The following is a 13,917-nucleotide window of genomic DNA, read 5'->3' as shown; positions in this document are numbered from 1 at the left end:
TGATGCTGCTGTGCCAGGGGGAGAGTGTGATGCTGTGCCAGGGGGAGGGTGTGATGCTGCTGTGCCAGGGGGGGAGTGTGATGCTGCTGTGCCAGGGGGAGAGTGTGATGCTGCTGTGCCAGGGGGAGAGTGTGATGCTGCTGTGCCAGGGGGAGAGGGTGATGCTGTGCCAGGGGGAGAGTGTGATGCTGCTGTGCCAGGGGGGGAGTGTGATGCTGCTGTGCCAGGGGGAGAGTGTGATGCTGCTGTGCCAGGGGGGGAGTGTGATGCTGCTGCGCCAGGGGGAGAGTGTGATGCTGTGCCAGGGGGAGAGTGTGATGCTGCTGCGCCAGGGGGAGAGTGTGATGCTGCTGTGCCAGGGGGAGAGGGTGATGCTGTGCCAGGGGGAGAGTGTGATGCTGCTGTGCCAGGGGGGGAGTGTGATGCTGCTGTGCCAGGGGGAGAGTGTGATGCTGCTGTGCCAGGGGGGGAGTGTGATGCTGCTGCGCCAGGGGGAGAGTGTGATGCTGTGCCAGGGGGGGGAGTGTGATGCTGCTGCGCCAGGGGGAGAGTGTGATGCTGTGCCAGGGGGAGGGTGTGATGCTGCTGTGCCAGGGGGGGAGTGTGATGCTGCTGTGCCAGGGGGAGAGTGTGATGCTGCTGCGCCAGGGGGAGAGTGTGATGCTGCTGTGCCAGGGGGGGAGTGTGATGCTGTGCCAGGGGGAGTGTGATGCTGCTGTGCCAGGGGGAGAGTGTGATGCTGCTGTGCCAGGGGGAGAGTGTGATGCTGCTGTGCCAGGGGGAGAGTGTGATGCTGCTGCGCCAGGGGGAGAGTGTGATGCTGCTGTGCCAGGGGGGGAGTGTGATGCTGTGCCAGGGGGAGAGTGTGATGCTGCTGTGCCAGGGGGGAGTGTGATGCTGCTGTGCCAGGGGGGGAGTGTGATGCTGTGCCAGGGGGAGAGTGTGATGCTGTGCCAGGGGGAGAGTGTGATGCTGCTGTGCCAGGGGGAGAGTGTGATGCTGCTGTGCCAGGGGGGGAGTGTGATGCTGCTGTGCCAGGGGGGGAGTGTGATGCTGTGCCAGGGGGAGAGTGTGATGCTGTGCCAGGGGGGGAGTGTGATGCTGCTGTGCCAGGGGGGGAGTGTGATGCTGTGCCAGGGGGAGAGTGTGATGCTGTGCCAGGGGGAGAGTGTGATGCTGCTGTGCCAGGGGGAGAGTGTGATGCTGCTGTGCCAGGGGGAGAGTGTGATGCTGCTGTGCCAGGGGGAGAGTGTGATGCTGCTGTGCCAGGGGGAGAGTGTGATGCTGCTGTGCCAGGGGGAGAGTGTGATGCTGCTGTGCCAGGGGGAGAGTGTGATGCTGCAGTGCCAGGGGGAGAGTGTGATGCTGTGCCAGGGGGAGAGTGTGATGCTGCTGTGCCAGGGGGAGAGTGTGATGCTGCTGTGCCAGGGGGAGAGTGTGATGCTGCTGTGCCAGGGGGAGAGTGTGATGCTGCTGTGCCAGGGGGAGAGTGTGATGCTGCTGCGCCAGGGGGAGAGTGTGATGCTCTGTGCCAGGGGGAGAGTGTGATGCTGCTGTGCCAGGGGGAGAGTGTGATGCTGCTGTGCCAGGGGGAGAGTGTGATGCTGCTGTGCCAGGGGGAGAGTGTGATGCTGCTGTGCCAGGGGGAGAGTGTGATGCTGCTGTGCCAGGGGGAGTGTGTGATGCTGCTGCGCCAGGGGGAGAGTGTGATGTTGCTGTGCCAGGGGGAGAGTGTGATGCTGCTGTGCCAGGGGGAGAGTGTGATGCTGCTGTGCCAGGGGGGGAGTGTGATGCTGCGCCAGGGGGAGAGTGTGATGCTGCTGTGCCAGGGGGAGAGTGTGATGCTGTGCCAGGGGGAGAGTGTGATGCTGCTGCGCCAGGGGGGGAGTGTGATGCTGCTGCGCCAGGGGGGGAGTGTGATGCTGCTGTGCCAGGGGGAGAGTGTGATGCTGCTGTGCCAGGGGGAGAGTGTGATGCTGCTGTGCCAGGGGGAGAGTGTGATGCTGCTGTGCCAGGGGGAGAGTGTGATGCTGTGCCAGGGGGAGAGTGTGATGCTGCTGTGCCAGGGGGAGAGTGTGATGCTGCTGCGCCAGGGGGAGAGTGTGATGATGCTGTGCCAGGGGGAGAGTGTGATGTTGCTGTGCCAGGGGGAGAGTGTGATGCTGCTGCGCCAGGGGGAGAGTGTGATGCTGCTGCGCCAGGGGGAGAGTGTGATGCTGCTGTGCCAGGGGGAGAGTGTGATGCTGCTGTGCCAGGGGGAGAGTGTGATGATGCTGTGCCAGGGGGAGAGTGTGATGCTGCTGTGCCAGGGGGAGAGTGTGATGCTGTGCCAGGGGGAGAGTGTGATGCTGCTGTGCCAGGGGGAGAGTGTGATGCTGCGCCAGGGGGAGAGTGTGATGGTGCTGTGCCAGGGGGAGAGTGTGATGCTGCTGTGCCAGGGGGAGAGTGTGATGCTGCTGTGCCAGGGGGAGAGTGTGATGCTGCTGTGCCAGGGGGAGAGTGTGATGCTGCTGTGCCAGGGGGAGTGTGTGATGCTGCTGTGCCAGGGGGAGAGTGTGATGCTGCTGTGCCAGGGGGAGAGTGTGATGCTGCTGTGCCAAGGGGAGAGTGTGATGCTGCTGTGCCAGGGGGAGAGTGTGATGCTGCTGTGCCAGGGGGAGAGTGTGATGCTGTGCCAGGGGGAGAGTGTGATGCTGCTGTGCCAGGGGGGGAGTGTGATGCTGTGCCAGGGGGAGAGTGTGATGCTGCTGTGCCAGGGGGAGAGTGTGATGCTGCTGTGCCAGGGGGAGAGTGTGATGCTGTGCCAGGGGGAGAGTGTGATGCTGTGCCAGGGGGAGAGTGTGATGCTGTGCCAGGGGGAGAGTGTGACGCTGCTGTGCCAGGGGGAGAGTGTGATGCTGCTGTGCCAGGGGGAGTGTGTGATGCTGCTGCGCCAGGGGGAGAGTGTGATGCTGCTGTGCCAGGGGGAGAGTGTGATGCTGCTGTGCCAGGGGGAGAGTGTGATGCTGCTGTGCCAGGGGGAGAGTGTGATGCTGCTGTGCCAGGGGGAGAGTGTGATGCTGCTGTGCCAGGGGGAGAGTGTGATGCTGCTGTGCCAGGGGGAGAGTGTGATGCTGCGCCAGGGGGAGAGTGTGATGCTGCTGTGCCAGGGGGAGAGTGTGATGCTGCTGTGCCAGGGGGAGAGTGTGATGCTGCTGCGCCAGGGGGAGAGTGTGATGCTGCTGCGCCAGGGGGAGAGTGTGATGCTGCTGTGCCAGGGGGAGAGTGTGATGCTGCTGTGCCAGGGGGAGAGTGTGATGCTGCTGTGCCAGGGGGAGAGTGTGATGCTGCTGTGCCAGGGGGAGAGTGTGATGCTGCTGTGCCAGGGGAGAGTGTGATGCTGCTGTGCCAGGGGGAGAGTGTGATGCTGCTGTGCCAGGGGGATAGTGTGATGCTGCTGTGCCAGGGGGAGAGTGTGATGCTGCTGTGCCAGGGGGAGACTGTGATGCTGCTGTGCCAGGGGGAGAGTGTGATGCTGCTGTGCCAGGGGGAGAGTGTGATGCTGTGCCAGGGGGAGAGTGTGATGCTGCTGTGCCAGGGGGAGACTGTGATGCTGCTGTGCCAGGGGGAGAGTGTGATGCTGCTGTGCCAGGGGGAGAGTGTGATGCTGCTGTGCCAGGGGAGAGTGTGATGCTGCTGTGCCAGGGGGAGAGTGTGATGCTGCTGTGCCAGGGGGATAGTGTGATGCTGCTGTGCCAGGGGGAGAGTGTGATGCTGCTGTGCCAGGGGGAGACTGTGATGCTGCTGTGCCAGGGGGAGAGTGTGATGCTGCTGTGCCAGGGGGAGAGTGTGATGCTGTGCCAGGGGGAGAGTGTGATGCTGCTGTGCCAGGGGGAGACTGTGATGCTGCTGTGCCAGGGGGAGAGTGTGATGCTGCTGTGCCAGGGGGAGACTGTGATGCTGCTGTGCCAGGGGGAGAGTGTGATGCTGCTGTGCCAGGGGGAGAGTGTGATGCTGCTGTGCCAGGGGGAGAGTGTGATGCTCTGTGCCAGGGGGGGAGTGTGATGCTGTGCCAGGGGAGAGTGTGATGCTGCTGTGCCAGGGGGAGAGTGTGATGCTGCTGTGCCAGGGGGAGAGTGTGATGCTGCTGTGCCAGGGGGAGAGTGTGATGCTGTGCCAGGGGGAGACTGTGATGCTGCTGTGCCAGGGGGAGAGTGTGATGCTGCTGTGCCAGGGGGAGAGTGTGATGCTGCTGTGCCAGGGGGAGAGTGTGATGCTGCGCCAGGGGGAGAGTGTGATGCTGTGCCAGGGGGAGAGTGTGATGCTGCTGCGCCAGGGGGAGAGTGTGATGCTGCTGTGCCAGGGGGGGAGTGTGATGCTGTGCCAGGGGGAGAGTGTGATGCTGCTGTGCCAGGGGGAGAGTGTGATGCTGTGCCAGGGGGAGAGTGTGATGCTGCTGTGCCAGGGGGAGAGTGTGATGCTGCTGTGCCAGGGGGAGAGTGTGATGCTGCTGTGCCAGGTGGAGAGTGTGATGCTGCTGTGCCAGGGGGAGAGTGTGATGCTGCTGTGCCAGGGGGAGAGTGTGATGCTGCTGTGCCAGGGGGAGAGTGTGATGCTGTGCCAGGGGGAGAGTGTGATGCTGCGCCAGGGGGAGAGTGTGATGCTGCTGTGCCAGGGGGAGAGTGTGATGATGCTGTGCCAGGGGGAGAGTGTGATGCTGCTGTGCCAGGGGGAGAGTGTGATGCTGCTGTGCCAGGGGGAGAGTGTGATGCTCTGTGCCAGGGGGGGGGGTGTGATGCTGCTGTGCCAGGGGGAGAGTGTGATGCTGCTGTGCCAGGGGGAGAGTGTGATGCTGTGCCAGGGGGAGAGTGTGATGCTGCTGTGCCAGGGGGAGAGTGTGATGATGCTGTGCCAGGGGGAGAGTGTGATGCTGCTGTGCCAGGGGGAGAGTGTGATGCTGCTGTGCCAGGGGGAGAGTGTGATGCTGCTGTGCCAGGGGGAGAGTGTGATGCTGCTGTGCCAGGGGGAGAGTGTGATGCTGCGCCAGGGGGAGAGTGTGATGCTGCGCCAGGGGGAGAGTGTGATGCTGTGCCAGGGGGAGAGTGTGATGCTGCTGTGCCAGGGGGAGAGTGTGATGCTGCTGTGCCAGGGGGGGAGTGTGATGCTGTGCCAGGGGGAGAGTGTGATGCTGCTGTGCCAGGGGGAGAGTGTGATGCTGCTGTGCCAGGGGGAGAGTGTGATGCTGCTGTGCCAGGGGGAGAGTGTGATGCTGCTGTGCCAGGGGGAGAGTGTGATGCTGCTGTGCCAGGGGGAGAGTGTGATGCTGCTGCGCCAGGGGGAGAGTGTGATGCTGCTGTGCCAGGGGGAGAGTGTGATGCTGCTGTGCCAGGGGGAGAGTGTGATGCTCTGTGCCAGGGGGGGGGTGTGATGCTGCTGCGCCAGGGGGAGAGTGTGATGCTGCTGTGCCAGGGGGAGAGTGTGATGCTGCTGTGCCAGGGGGAGAGTGTGATGCTGTGCCAGGGGGAGAGTGTGATGCTGCTGTGCCAGGGGGAGAGTGTGATGCTGCTGTGCCAGGGGGAGAGTGTGATGCTGTGCCAGGGGGAGAGTGTGATGCTGCTGTGCCAGGGGGAGAGTGTGATGCTGCTGTGCCAGGGGGAGAGTGTGATGCTGCTGTGCCAGGGGGAGAGTGTGATGCTGCTGTGCCAGGGGGAGAGTGTGATGCTGCTGTGCCAGGGGGAGAGTGTGATGCTGTGCCAGGGGGAGAGTGTGATGCTGCTGTGCCAGGGGGAGAGTGTGATGCTGCTGTGCCAGGGGGAGAGTGTGATGCTGCTGTGCCAGGGGGAGAGTGTGATGCTGCTGTGCCAGGGGGAGAGTGTGATGCTGTGCCAGGGGGAGAGTGTGATGCTGCTGCGCCAGGGGGAGAGTGTGATGCTGCTGTGCCAGGGGGAGAGTGTGATGCTGCTGTGCCAGGGGGAGAGTGTGATGCTGCTGTGCCAGGGGGAGAGTGTGATGCTGCTGTGCCAGGGGGAGAGTGTGATGCTGTGCCAGGGGGAGAGTGTGATGCTGCTGTGCCAGGGGGAGAGTGTGATGCTGCTGTGCCAGGGGGAGAGTGTGATGCTGCTGTGCCAGGGGGAGAGTGTGATGCTGCTGTGCCAGGGGGAGAGTGTGATGCTGTGCCAGGGGGAGAGTGTGATGCTGCTGTGCCAGGGGGAGAGTGTGATGCTGCTGTGCCAGGGGGAGAGTGTGATGCTGCTGTGCCAGGGGGAGAGTGTGATGCTGCTGTGCCAGGGGGAGAGTGTGATGCTCTGTGCCAGGGGGGGGAGTGTGATGCTGCTGCGCCAGGGGGAGAGTGTGATGCTGTGCCAGGGGGAGAGTGTGATGCTGCTGCGCCAGGGGGAGAGTGTGATGCTGTGCCAGGGGGAGAGTGTGATGCTGCTGCGCCAGGGGGAGAGTGTGATGCTGCTGTGCCAGGGGGAGTGTGATGCTGCTGTGCCAGGGGGAGAGTGTGATGCTGTCCCAGGGGGAGAGTGTGATGCTGCTGTGCCAGGGGAGAGTGTGATGCTGCTGTGCCAGGGGGAGAGTGTGATGCTGCTGTGCCAGGGGGAGAGTGTGATGCTGTGCCAGGGGGAGAGTGTGATGCTGCTGTGCCAGGGGGAGAGTGTGATGCTGTGCCAGGGGGAGAGTGTGATGCTGCGCCAGGGGGAGAGTGTGATGCTGTGCCAGGGGGAGAGTGTGATGCTGCTGTGCCAGGGGGAGAGTGTGATGCTGCTGTGCCAGGGGGAGAGTGTGATGCTGCTGTGCCAGGGGGAGAGTGTGATGCTGCTGTGCCAGGGGGAGAGTGTGATGCTGTCCCAGGGGGAGAGTGTGATGCTGCTGTGCCAGGGGGAGAGTGTGATGCTGTGCCAGGGGGAGAGTGTGATGCTGTGCCAGGGGGAGAGTGTGATGCTGCTGTGCCAGGGGGAGAGTGTGATGCTGCTGTGCCAGGGGGAGAGTGTGATGCTGCTGTGCCAGGGGGAGAGTGTGATGCTGCTGTGCCAGGGGGAGAGTGTGATGCTGCTGTGCCAGGGGGAGAGTGTGATGCTGCTGTGCCAGGGGGAGAGTGTGATACTGCTGTGCCAGGGGGAGAGTGTGATGCTGTGCCAGGGGGAGAGTGTGATGCTGCTGTGCCAGGGGGAGAGTGTGATGCTGCTGCGCCAGGGGGAGAGTGTGATGCTGCTGTGCCAGGGGGGGAGTGTGATGCTGCTGTGCCAGGGGGAGAGTGTGATGCTGCTGTGCCAGGGGGAGAGTGTGATGCTGCTGTGCCAGGGGGAGAGTGTGATGCTGCTGTGCCAGGGGGAGAGTGTGATGCTGCTGTGCCAGGGGGAGAGTGTGATGCTGTGCCAGGGGGAGAGTGTGATGCTGCTGTGCCAGGGGGAGAGTGTGATGCTGCTGTGCCAGGGGGAGAGTGTGATGCTGCTGTGCCAGGGGGAGAGTGTGATGCTGCTGTGCCAGGGGGAGAGTGTGATGCTGTGCCAGGGGGAGAGTGTGATGCTGCTGCGCCAGGGGGAGAGTGTGATGCTGCTGTGCCAGGGGGAGAGTGTGATGCTGCTGTGCCAGGGGGAGAGTGTGATGCTGCTGTGCCAGGGGGAGAGTGTGATGCTGCTGTGCCAGGGGGAGAGTGTGATGCTGTGCCAGGGGGAGAGTGTGATGCTGCTGTGCCAGGGGGAGAGTGTGATGCTGCTGTGCCAGGGGGAGAGTGTGATGCTGCTGTGCCAGGGGGAGAGTGTGATGCTGCTGTGCCAGGGGGAGAGTGTGATGCTGTGCCAGGGGGAGAGTGTGATGCTGCTGTGCCAGGGGGAGAGTGTGATGCTGTGCCAGGGGGAGAGTGTGATGCTGTGCCAGGGGGAGAGTGTGATGCTGCTGTGCCAGGGGGAGTGTGATGCTGCTGTGCCAGGGGAGAGTGTGATGCTGCTGTGCCAGGGGGAGAGTGTGATGCTGCTGTGCCAGGGGGAGAGTGTGATGCTGCTGTGCCAGGGGGAGAGTGTGATGCTCTGTGCCAGGGGGGGGAGTGTGATGCTGCTGCGCCAGGGGGAGAGTGTGATGCTGTGCCAGGGGGAGAGTGTGATGCTGCTGCGCCAGGGGGAGAGTGTGATGCTGTGCCAGGGGGAGAGTGTGATGCTGCTGTGCCAGGGGGAGAGTGTGATGCTGTGCCAGGGGGAGAGTGTGATGCTGCTGCGCCAGGGGGAGAGTGTGATGCTGCTGTGCCAGGGGGAGTGTGATGCTGCTGTGCCAGGGGGAGAGTGTGATGCTGTCCCAGGGGGAGAGTGTGATGCTGCTGTGCCAGGGGGAGAGTGTGATGCTGCTGTGCCAGGGGGAGAGTGTGATGCTGCTGTGCCAGGGGGAGAGTGTGATGCTGTGCCAGGGGGAGAGTGTGATGCTGCTGTGCCAGGGGGAGAGTGTGATGCTGTGCCAGGGGGAGAGTGTGATGCTGCGCCAGGGGGAGAGTGTGATGCTGTGCCAGGGGGAGAGTGTGATGCTGCTGTGCCAGGGGGAGAGTGTGATGCTGCTGTGCCAGGGGGAGAGTGTGATGCTGCTGTGCCAGGGGGAGAGTGTGATGCTGCTGTGCCAGGGGGAGAGTGTGATGCTGTCCCAGGGGGAGAGTGTGATGCTGCTGTGCCAGGGGGAGAGTGTGATGCTGTGCCAGGGGGAGAGTGTGATGCTGCTGTGCCAGGGGGAGAGTGTGATGCTGCTGTGCCAGGGGGAGAGTGTGATGCTGCTGTGCCAGGGGGAGAGTGTGATGCTGCTGTGCCAGGGGGAGAGTGTGATGCTGCTGTGCCAGGGGGAGAGTGTGATGCTGCTGTGCCAGGGGGGGAGTGTGATGCTGCTGTGCCAGGGGGAGAGTGTGATGCTGCTGTGCCAGGGGGAGAGTGTGATGCTGCTGTGCCAGGGGGAGAGTGTGATGCTGCTGTGCCAGGGGGAGAGTGTGATGCTGCTGTGCCAGGGGGAGAGTGTGATGCTGTGCCAGGGGGAGAGTGTGATGCTGTGCCAGGGGGAGAGTGTGATGCTGCTGTGCCAGGGGGAGAGTGTGATGCTGCTGTGCCAGGGGGAGAGTGTGATGCTGCCCCACTTCCCCCATCCCCCCCTTCCTCCCTCCCTCCTTCCTCCCTCCCCCCTCACAGATCCACTCCGAAGTGATAAAATCTAGAACACCACTTCTAAGGGTAAACTCTATTATTACCCACAGGTTAATGCCACTAAAGTGCTTCAAATTTGAAAGGAAAAAAACAAAAACATTTTATACACAGTCAAAAAGTCAACTTAATACAGCTCAACCCCCCTTATAACGCTGCGCTTGGGGTCCAAAGAATCACATCGCGCTATAAGCGGATCGCGTTAGAAATAATGTACCATTGTATGCATTGTACAATAAAGTATTTAAGACGCCAATAACCGTGTTGTAAAGTATTCATAACTACGAAAATTGGGAGCCACGCGTGCACCGCGATATATATGCGGATCCGCGTTGTAACGGATTGCGCTATAACGGGGTCGAGCTGTACTAATAAACTTGCATGACACATCGAATCGAACTCCTGCGTCGTCACCACTAGGTGGTGCTACCGCACTGTCCCTGTAACAGTAAATCACAGATGTAAATAAAATTTAAAAAAAAGAATAACTGGGGGTCTCACGTGTTCCCCCCCCCCCTTCCTTACTGTTACCTTCGCTTTGGGATTTGTACGTTGAATTTTGCTTTATTTGTGCTTTTGATTAACAGATTTGATGTTGAGTTGGATCCCGAAGCTGAGGAATTCTCCCCGTTGAATCCCCATAGAGCAGAGTAATGAAGCTGAAGGTGGGCTAGGTGTACACCGTCGTGAGCGCCCCCCCCTAGTGTAGGCCCGGCAGAACATGATTCACCTGTGGGTCTAGAGTAGACCTGTGGGTCTAGAGTAGACCTGTGGGTCTACTGTAAGGCAGGGGGAAGTAACAGTGGCACCACTGGTGTATTCCCCACCCCCTAGAAGGGAGGTCAGGCCACCCATGAGACTGGCCTATGATTCTCTTGGAGTGTTTGCAGAAATCCCCATGGTTAGTGCAGCTAAATGGGTGGTCCTCATGACACTAGACCTAGGTATTCCTGGGAGGTGTGAAACCACTAGTGCTGTGGAGATCCACAGTGCCTGTGGTACTCTGTACTTAAGAGAGGAGGCATTTGTTAGATAATAAAGTTCTGATGAAGATGTTCCTGACAAGACTGATGGGGACATCAACTTTTTTTAATAGGGGGTGGATGTAACCCCGCCTGAAAGTTCGGGCAGCTTTCACACATACACTGCTCCCTGGCTGCAATAGGAAGCTACAACTCACAGCAGGGGAGTCACGTCCGGGATACGAGGACGTGACTCTTGATGGACAGAGAAACGGCCGCTTGTAAAGGCTGTGAAAGAGGCGGGACTAAGGAGAGAGGAGGCTGTAAAAAGGGTCCTGGGAGAGAACGTGGAGTTAGTCCTGGGGGGAGCCTAAGTGATCTTAGGATGGACCGGCTGAGGCTCAGGGTCAGTCCATCCATGCCAAGAGGCCCAACGGAATGGGCAGAAGCAGAGCGATGTCTGCAGATGCAAGTGGTAGCAGTCACAGAGAGAGAGAGAGAGAGCTGAGACGGTCTGTTGGAGGTTGGGATGATCAGCGACCAATCGGTTTACCGGTGTCGTGAGTAAAGAACGAGGGGGTCCTCAGTTACAGACAAGGGCACTGAAGGCTTTGAGAAGAACAGGCCACAGTTACTAAGAGCTCCAACATTGTTTCGGCACCAACACACAGGCCCCCTTCATAATAAGGGGTCGGGGGGGATTTGGGGGTGACATTGCTACATGACTGCGCAGTGTTCCATATATTCAGTAATAATATGTACGTCATCCTCCGATTAAGGATCACGGTTATGTCTGTATATCTGTGGCAATAAGGGGCTTATATAAATACGTTTTGTTGTTCTCTCTCTCTCTCTCTCTCTCTCTCTCTCTCTCTCTCTCTCTCTCTATCTCTCTGTGTGTGTGTGTCTCCTCTCTCTCTCTCTCCCCTCTCTCTCTCCCTCCCTCTCCCTCCTTCTCTCCCTCTCTCTCCCTCCTTCTCTCCCTCTCTCGCCCTCTCTCTCCCTCCCTCTCCCTCCCCTTCCCTCTGCCTCCCTCTCCCTTTCTCTCTGCCTGTCTCTCCCTCCCCCCCTCTCTGTCTCTCTTTTCCCCCCTCTCTGTCTCTTCCTTTCCCCCTCTCTCTCCCCCTCTCTCTCTCCCCCTCTCTCTCCCTCTCTCTCTCCCTCTCTCGCCCTCTCTCTCTTTCACTCTCCCTCTCCCTCTCCCTTTCTCTCTCTCTCTCTCTCTCTCTCTCTCTCTCTCTCTCTCTCTCTCTCTCTCTCTCTCTCTCTCTCTCTCTCTCTCTCTCTCTTCCCCACTCTCTGTCTCTCCCTTTCCCCTCTCTGTCTGTCTCACTCTCCCCTCTCTCTCCCTCTCTCTCCCCCTCTCCCCCCAAGTAAGGTTGAAGTACGCCTTGTTGCCTTTGTGAGCGTAAATTACGTTAAAAGTACATAGCCGCTGTGACGAAATGAACGACCAGCCTTCTTCAAAATCCTGGGAATCTCCACCTATTCTCGTCCGGGTAACCATGGGGTGTGCATCAGGGTTTGTCCCTGTATTTCAATGTACCTTGTGTCATGCAATATATGAAAGCAGCGGTACTGCGGGATACCAATGCACTGTATATTGCATGTACTGCAATGTATAGGGTGTCTTTACAGTCCGTGAAAGCAGTAATACTGCTAATTCCTAATATAATTCTGTGTACATGGCTATGTACAATTTTATGCTTAAACTATGTCAAATAGTGATTTACAACTCTGTTCAATATGGATCTGCAGGGGTTAACTTCCTCTTGCAAATGAAGTTAATCACACCAGAGTTAATTACATCAGGGTTTGTCATTGGATGATATGACTCTGGGGTTTTTTGTTTGCCTTCCTCTGGATCAATAAGTAAGTATAGATATAGGATAAAGTATCTGCCGTCTAAATTTAGCATAGGTTAAACTTGATGGACGTACGTCTTTTTTCAACCTCATCTACTATGTAACTATGTAACTATATCCTCCTACTATGTAACCATGTAACCATGTAACCATGTAACCATGTAACTATGTAACCATGTAACTATATCCTCCTACTATGTAACCATGTAACCATGTAACCATGTAACCATGTAACTATGTAACCATGTAACTATATCCTCCTACTATGTAACCATGTAACCATGTAACCATGTAACTATGTAACCATGCATTATAAACCTGGGCACTGTGATTGGATTATGCCCATTGTTGGGGAACCAGGGAGAGGTTGACCAACTGCTGAGGGGACTCGCTCTGCGTGACAGCTGTAAGCCCTGGGGCTGTATCAGGTATTGTGTGCCTGGGGAGGGGAATGTCCATGCGTGGTCCACCTTCAACCCCAGTAATCTCATCAACTGGACCTAGGCCGCGTGCAGAGACCAGGACTACAGTGTTGTTTCCCCCTGACTGGTCGGCGATGCCCTGATTGAGACAAGGGTATGACTACTACCTCCTCCCCAGCTGGTGGATCTGCGACCTGTGTCAGCAGCGTTGGCCAGAGCTGTTTGGAACGCTGGGTCGTAGGGGTGAGCCGCGTCAGTGGGAGACCCCCAGGGTACTATCCTAGCACCGGTGAAGAGGAGATCAGCAACCCTTCATCACTTGGAAGAACGCTTCCTGGAGAGATAAGCTGAAGTGGCTGGCAGAGGTACGTTTGGGGCATTTAGCTTGGGCGGGTGGCAATCCCGATTACACCAGCAAGAAGTCAAGTGGCTACCAATTACCTGGAGGCTACCAGGCCACGTTTTCTGGTCAAGGACTGTATTTGTGCTGGAGAACCCACGGATAGTAGGTAGAGGCCCCTTCACCAACCCAGTAGCCATAAGGCTACTATCTGTCATGGGGTAAGTAGCAGAAGGCTATTAACCAGTTCCCAGTACTTTGTTCCATGGAACAGCTGGGAAGTTACCCAAGGACTGGGGGTGGGTTCTGTGGACTAGTCAGGCTCGACTGGAGCCCTCACAAGGACTGTGAGAACGCTCTTTTCTCTGAGTATTTTCCCCCATGACATTCCCTTATATTTTCTATATGTCCTGGGTGTTGGAATTCCAGTTGTTGTGCCCCATATAATAAACTGGTGTCTGGCTAGTGTAACCTGTGCCTCGGGTTGTCCGAGGTATGGGGAAGAGCCTACCCTCGATGACTCTGGTGACAGTGGAAACCCACATTTCTGGGCATTGATCGAGGACCTCTGGCTCTGAGGCACCCTGCTACGTGCTAGCCACACATCTGGGCATTGATCGAGGACCTCCGGTTCTGAGGCACCCTGCTACGTGCTAGCCACATTTCTGGGCATTGATCGAGGACCTCCGGTTCTGAGGCACCCTGCCACGTGCTAGCCACATTTCTGGGCATTGATCGAGGACCTCTGGTTCTGAGGCACCCTGCTACGTGCTAGCCACATTTCTGGGCATTGATTGAGGACCTCCGGTTCTGAGGCACCCTGCTACGTGCTAGCCACATTTCTGAGCATTGATCCAGGACCTCTGGTTCTGAGGCACCCTGCTACATGCTAGCCACATTTCTGGGCATTGATCGAGGACCTCTGGTTCTGAGGCACACTGCTACGTGCTAGCCACATTTCTGGGCATTGATCGAGGACCTCTGGTTCTGAGGCACCCTGCTACATGCTAGCCACATTTCTGGGCATTGATCGAGGACCTCTGGTTCTGAGGCACCCTGCTACATGCTAGCCACATTTCTGGGCATTGATCCAGGACCTCTGGTTCTGAGGCACACTGCTACGTGCTAGCCACATTTCTGGGCATTGATCCAGGACCTCCGGTTCTGAGGCACCCTGCT

The sequence above is a fragment of the Ascaphus truei genome, chromosome 23 (genome assembly GCF_040206685.1).
Source record: "Ascaphus truei isolate aAscTru1 chromosome 23, aAscTru1.hap1, whole genome shotgun sequence".
NCBI classification, from domain to species: domain Eukaryota; kingdom Metazoa; phylum Chordata; class Amphibia; order Anura; family Ascaphidae; genus Ascaphus; species Ascaphus truei.
Note: the sequence above shows the minus strand (reverse complement) of the source record.